The sequence below is a fragment of the Arachis ipaensis genome, chromosome B10 (genome assembly GCF_000816755.2).
Source record: "Arachis ipaensis cultivar K30076 chromosome B10, Araip1.1, whole genome shotgun sequence".
NCBI lineage: Eukaryota > Viridiplantae > Streptophyta > Magnoliopsida > Fabales > Fabaceae > Arachis > Arachis ipaensis.
The window spans coordinates 118,979,252-118,987,328 of record NC_029794.2 but is presented as its reverse complement, the minus strand read 5'-3'; positions in this window follow the sequence as shown (position 1 = coordinate 118,987,328).

Here is an 8,077-nt window from a genome sequence, read left to right as displayed (position 1 = left end):
TGGAGTAGGAGAGGAAGAAAATTACACCAAGATATATCCTGGTTCGGCTGCTAAGTGCAGTGCAGCCTACATCCAGTCTCCATCACAAACATGATGGAATTTCACTATAATCAATCTGATTATTTTCAAATTGTCACATGGCTCCCCCTTAATATGTGCTATTTTTATCAAGGGAAGCACTTAACCTATAACAATTGGATCAAGCTTCAAGTAACAATGTTATTCAACATATTTTATTTTGAAATGTTGAATGCTTGATTTATGAGCAGAATGTGATGATAATCAAAACTCATTTGTTATCAATAAATTGATTATCTGCTCAAACTTACAAATATCAACAGAACACAAAACAGTGTTGTTTCAGAAAATTTCCAAATATTTTCCAGTCCAGATATCAGAGCAATGTCATTTAAAATAAGGAAAATATTTTGAAACATATATTAGCACATCAAAACATGGCAGATGTTTAGATATCACAATTTTAAAAGAACTGCCAAAAATAAATTTTCAATTCAGCAGGTTTATCAAAAATGAACCAATCAGCCAGTTATCACAACAGTATCAAACATCATAATAACCAAATTCCAAATGCAGTTCATACAGCAATGATCATAAACATCTCAAAAATCAGCCAGGCATCACAATATATCAAACATTATAATAAGCCAAATGCCTTCTTTGAACAAGGATAATCATGAATTTTCAATTTGAAAATTTCAACCCTTGTCCCCTGTTTTTCCAGCCCCTGTTTCATTCCAATTTCAATTTTGGAATTTAAATTTTCTCCCCCTTTTGGCATCAAGGGGCATAAAAAATTTTACTCTTAAAAATTTTTACTCATCATAAAATGTTTGTAGAATGACTAGTACATAAACTTATGGGAAAAAAATAATACATATACAATAAAGTAATGTGATTCTAGTCATTTTACAAATATTTCATGATGAGTAAAATTCTTTAAGAGTAAAATTATAAAAAAAATAAATTTATTTAGAATCAAAGTAATATGATTAAGTGTAATTTACTTGAATGTGATTAAAAAATAATTAAACAACTATGTACCTAAAAGATTGATATTAGTGAAGGATAAAATTAAAATTGATTTCTATGTGATCGTTTTTGTCCCCAACATTTTCGTCCTATTTAAGTCCCTAACATTTTAAAATAGTCTTAATTTTGTTCCGCCGTCAATTCCGTTAACAAATTCCTAATGGTAGGACAACATTGAGTCAATTTTGAAACATTAAGGACTTAAATAGGACGATTTCAAACGTTAAGGACAACTTTGAGATTTACCCCAAACGTTGGGAACAAAAACGATACTTTACTCTATAAAATTATTAATACACATATTTTATATACATTTAATTTATTCTTTTAATATATTTATAATTTATTGATAGATAAACAATATATAAGTTATAATTTATTGATATAGATAGAATTATAGATTATGTTCCTATTATTTGAGCCGCTCATGAGCTCGAACCTGTTCTTGAGCTTTCGATAAGTCGAGCTTGAGCTTAAAAAATATGTTCGATTGTTAATGAGTCGAGCTGTGAGTCAAGCTTAATTTTTGTAAGATGAATTTGAGTTTGATTTAACTTAACTCAACTAGACTCATTTTCAGTCCTAATAGGCTCTATAATTGTAGTAATAAGTAAAGCTGAGAATGAATAAATTCGTTAGAGGATGACACAATTTAGGGTCAGTTTGGCTAAACTTCTTAAATAAGTTCTTTTTGAAAAAAGAATTTAAAATATAAAGACTTTTATTAATAACAACTTTAAATAAGTTATTTTGTATTTGGAAAATTATATTATAGAAGTCCTTGTTTTAAAGTTGTGCATTAAATAAGAGTGATAAAATAACTTTTGAAAACAAAAGAAATTATATTTTTTTTTACTTCTTTAAAAGCTCTTAAATAACTTTTTAAAAAGTTAAAAATTTATCTAAAAAATTGTACCAAACACTATTAATATAACTTTTTATAAGTCAAAAACTAAAAAAAAAAAAAAATAGCTTTTAGAGTTTCCAAACCAACCCTTAGTAATGCGGTATCCTTCTAACGATTTACACATTCAAAATTTTATACATTATTAAATTTCTCCAATAATTTAATACAATGATCACTAACTTCTATTAAATTATTGTAGAGTAAAACAATTTACATATAAACAAAAAATTGTGTTTTCCTACAATGATTTACGTAAAAAATGATAAAAATGTAACTAAAATTTATAAGAGTCATAACTCAACGTCTCTTTTATTATCTTGGGTTCTTTGACCATTGCATTCTACTATCATCAAATCTGACCTTCGATGCCACTAACTCTGTATATAACAATTTATCTAAACATAAATTTTTACATCAATCTCTTACACTTAAAGCACTGCATCTATAATATGTTTATTTAGCTGATCAAGTCCTAATTTATGCGTCATCTTACCATCAAATATGACTTTTAATGTTGCTAATTCTGTATATAACAATTTAGCTAAACATAGATTTCTATCACAACCTCTTAATGTATTAGGACTACCTCAACTAAACTATGAATACTACAATAGAATCTTTTGATCACGGACAACTATGATAAAATTATAAAAAAATAAGAAAAGAAAAATGAAAAAATTTTGGTTTTTTTATTTAAATTAAAAAATATAATATTTATCAATTTAAATAAACGTACAAGTATTTACCAAAATGCATTTAGGGTCATATTTTAGATACAGTGGAGGAAACCACAAAATGAACATATCTCGAGTGCACTGGAACGCGCTGGTCATATATCCCGGGTGTATTCGAGATATGAAAAACAGAGCATCTCGGATACACTGCATCCGAAATATGCACATATTCTGACATGGACCAGTGCATCCAAGATACGTGCAAGGAAGCAAGACAGGGGCACTGCATCCGAGATATAGTCAAAGATTATATTAGGGTCTCAGCACCCAAGATATGTTATACAATAAGTCTATTTATGGAGACCATCACAATACCTCTCTTCACACAATTCACAAACCATTCTTTTCTCTCTTCTTTCAATTTTGCTCTGATGGAGAACAATCAATACTTTTTTGTGGTGGTTTATCCGAATGGGATGGTTAGACAAGGTGATGAAGGAGTGATTTTTTAGTCTGACAATACTGTGATGTTGCGCACTTACCAGGTTGATATCCTGGATGCGCTAAAGACGATCATGCTGAGCAATATGGGAGAAGTAGGAACAAAGGAGGTTGGGAGGATTGCATATAAATTTCTGTATGCGCTTCCGAACGGTGGATTTACGAACCAGTTATTTTGGATAGATGGGGATCAGCATGTGAGGGTAATGTTTGACGTACATGCACGACTAATGCCCCAACATGTGATGGAGTTGTATGCTGTGGTCCATGATGTAGTTGTTGGGGATGGGCCGTCTCTTTCGGCTCCTGAAGTCGTGCCGCTCGAGGCGACACTGATCCACTATGTCCAGCCTCATGATAGTGTCGACGATTCCGACAGTGAGGGTGATTTTACCTATGTTGCTAGGTCCGGCTCGTCAACTGATACAGTGTCAGAAGATGAGTTTGTGCCGGAGACTCCCGATGGCAGCATTGGTAGGTTTCTGCTACCTCTGCCTTTGGCCATTCCTCGACTGTCAGATGTTCCAAGCCATTATCAGATGTTGAACTTGGATGCAATGCACTCGGACAATCTTTTGAATGCTGGGGACGGGGAGGATTACAATACGGATGGTATGGTAGAATTCCGAATTGGGCATAGGTTTAGCGACCGAGAAGCAGTCCTAATGGCGGTGAAGAACTACGATATTTGACGGAATGCAGAGTACAGAGTGTTGGAGTCAGATAGGCTAAAATATCACTGCCGATGCAAGCAATTCTCCAATGGTTGTCTGTGGAGTCTTCGTGTGGCATTACAATTGAACTTGAATTACTGGTATATTTTACATTATATTGTGGATGCATTAGATCATAATTCATGGAGTCTTTGTTTAGCATGTTGTTGACATTGGATCATAATTCACAGGGAGATACGTCGTTTCGGTGGATTGCAACCTGTCTGGCACCAACCATGTCTCAAGACCATGTGCAATTGGATAGTGGGTTGATTTGCAAGGTTGTGTTACCAATGATAAAGACTGATCCGTCGGTGTCTATCCCAGTGTTGCAAAGTGCTATCCATTAAAGTTACCATTTTAATTCCTCGTATCGGAAGGTGTGGATAGTAAAGCAAAAGGCAATTGCCATGATCTATGGCGACTGAGAGGAGTCATACAATAGGATTCCGGCACTCTTACGAGCCTTGCAAGAGTGCCTCCCAGGTACGATCCGCGAATGCATTGCTGTCCCTAAGCTTATTACAACAGGAATATGGTTGACGGAGAGTGGAGTCAGTTTGATAAGGTATTCTGGGCATTTCCTCCATGGATTGAAGCGTTTAAGCATTGCAAGCCGTTTGTATTGGTGAACGGAACACATCTGTAAGGTAAGTACCGGGGCATGCTTTTAATTGTTGTGGCTCAAGATGGTAACAACAATATTCTTCCTATAACTTTCTCATTAGTGGAGTCTGAGACAACGGAGTCATGGTCATTTTTCCTCTCAAATTTGAGACAACATGTTACTTCACAGCCAGAAATCCTGATCATATCAAATAGATCACAGGCCATTCGCACCGTTCTCAATGCACCTCACAGTGGATGGCATCCCCTGTCAGCATATCATGCTTACTGCATCCGACACATGGCTTCAAACTTCAACTCCAGGTTCAAATCGACCGAGGGTAAGAGGTACCTGATAAATACGACGACAGTCTGAGTAAGGAAGGATGCGACTGGTACTTGAATACTTTAGGTACACTATCCTGTGAGATGGTGGACTAGGCTCTTCGTTTCAGGAAGGAATTGTGGTTGCAACATTGCAACGAAGGCCGTCGGTATGGTCACATGACTACGAACCTATCGGAGTGTATAAATACCGTGCTGAAGGGAACGAGGAATCTTTCGGTCGCAGCGATTTTTCGGGCAACGTATGAGAGGTTGCAACATTTGTTCGTGCGCAGAGGACGCGAAGTACATGCTCAGTTACAGGGCGGACATATCTACTCACAACGGCTGTTGGCAGCTATAGATAAGAACAGAGAGAGCCTGTCGATGTTGCGAGTCACCCATTGTGATCGTAGGGCATCCGTTTTTAGCGTGGAAGAGATGGAGCTAGTAGATGGTTGGTCACAAACTTCATATCGAGTTCGTATGACTGAGCGTACATGCGATTGCGTCCTGTTCCAGTCATTGCATTACCCATGTCGACACGCCCTGGCGGCATGTGCAGCTGCGAGTATTGAGTGGGGTCATTTTGTGGACCCCTTGTACACGATGGCCTCTGTATTCAAGGTATACGAGAGGGAGTTTCCGCCGATACCAGATGAAAAGATGTGGCCTCCATGGTACGGTGCACGCCTGAAACCCAACTTTGCCATGAGGAGGAAGGCATCGGGTAGGCCGGTATCTACTCGGATATGGAATGAGATAGATGCCATTGAGCGTGCGAAGAAGAGATGTGGGCTCTGCCACGGAGAGGGCCACACCAGACATGGGTGTCCCAATGCGCCCCACTCGGATCCATGACGAACGCATGCAGTTTAGGTTTAGGTCTTTTTGTTCCAATATTGTCACTTTGATGTACTGATTGTTATTAAATGTGTTTAATGTGTAATGAAGCATAATTTCTGTAGAACTACTACCTTCGATTGTTATGGGACCATTTTTCATCTACAACATTACAATATTTTCATAAAAAAAAGCATTGGATTTTGACTATACTCGAATGCAGTGTCCCTGTCTTGATTTATTGCATGTATCTCGGATGCATTGGTCCATGTCAGAATATGAGCATATCTCGGATGCAGTGTATCCGAGATGATCTCATGTTCATATCTCGGGTGCACCCGAGATATGACCAGTGCGTTCCATATCACAAAACGGGGTCAGTGCACCCGATATATGTTTGTTTTGTGGTTTCTCCCACTGTATCCGAGATATAACCCTAAATGTATTTTGGTAAATACTTATACGTTTATTTAAATTAGTAAATATTATATTTTTAATTTAAATAAAAAAAATCTCAGAAATTTTATTGATTGTTGATTGATTAAATTGTGAAGGTAAAACTAAATATATACAGAGTATTGTCTACGAAAAATAAAAGTAAAGATAAGATAAGATAAGAAGATAATATAAAGATAAGATTAGATAAGATAATAAAGACTAAAATTGTAACTGAATTTATGTATTCTGTTGGGCTGAATTTGTGGGCCACGAGACTTCTTTATTGTTGTCATGGGCTAAGATGGAAGAGTAGTTTAATACGCCCCCACAAGCTGATGGATGGAAGATGTCAATAATCCACAGCTTGGATAAGTTCCGATAAAATTGTGGAGGAAAACACGTCTGACGTGGTGACGCAGATGGAGATGTGTGCAACAGAACTAGAGCTGCCGACGACAAAAATATAAAAGGAGATGATGTGCTTGAGGGAGAGAGAGCAAGCAACGATCTTAAAAAAAAAAGCGCGTAGAGCGCGATAAGATTGATCTTCAGAGGGTGCATAGAGCGCAATAAAAGAGGGCACGTAAAGCACAATAAGAGAGGGCGCGTAGAGCGCGATAAAAAAAAAGAGGGCACGTAGAGCGCAATAATAGTGCAGATGGAACTGCTGAAACAAAATGTAGATTGATCTGCTGAAACAAAATACAGACATGACTGCTGAAACAGAATGCAGACGGAACTGCCAGAAGAAGGCGCAGATGGAACTGTCAGAAGAATGCGCAGATAGGGCATAGTGACTATTCCATGAATAATAATTGTTTCTTGTTAGAACAAGGGTAACTAAGACTGATGTTGGATTTTTAATGGATAGATATAATAGAGATTATGAGCTAAATTGGAAGATTCATTATTCATTGTGGGAGGAGGTTGAAGAAAAAAAGTGGGGTAATTTCTCACCGGGAAAATGATAGCTTATGTATCATCTTCAAGGAGGATACTAAGGCTCTGATACCATGATAAAATTGTGAAAGAATAGGAAAAGAAAAGATGAAGAAATTTTTATTGATTGTTGACTGATTGAATTGTGAATGTAAAACTAAATATATATAGAGTATTGTCTACGAAAGAGAAAAGTAAGATAAGATAAGATAAGAAGATAACATAAAGATAAGATAAGATAATAAAGACTAAAATTGTAACTGAATTTATGTATTTTGTTGGGCTGAATTTGTGGGCCACGAGACTTCTTTATTATTGTCATGGGTTAAGGTGGAAGGTAGTTTAATAAACTATAACACCACTCAAGTGTTTGCAATTAAGGTCTGTTTTGCGACGATTTTCAACCATCCCAAATCTCTTGAAAAACTGTCATTATTTTGTGTGTTCTTTCTATCGTTGACATGATAAAATAATTAAAGTTATCGTAGCAGCATAATTAAACTCTTTTACATTAGTATAATCAAAATTTTCTTAATATATATATATTAAAAATGAGAAAATAAATATTGAAAGTGTTTAATTTAATTACATATGCACAGAATACATCATAGAGTATCCGTAGTTATGACTTTGAAAATAATTTTTCATCTCATAATTATTAGGTAACATTTAAAAGAGAGATTAAGACTGAGATACAAAGACTAAAAGATAAAGACTGGGACATTGTATTTAGTATAAAAATATACATGACTGAATTATATCTTAGTATTTTATTTGGTTCAAAATAAAAATAGAGACTAAATACATAAATACTATTTTAAATGAAAAAAAAAAATCAAAAACAAATAATCCTAGCCCAAAAGGCTTTGACCCCACCATCAACTTACACCATCACAACAACCACCACTTCTCACCGTCGTCGTCGAACTCCTCATCCATAGCCACTGTCACCACCACGCAATTGCCCTACCTCCGCGATGACTCTATGCACTCTTGATGGGAGTTCGTCTTGAAGGCACGCTCTCACATCCATTCCCTCGCTGCCATCCTCCTCCGTTGGAGTCCTCTCCGCACTTGCAGAT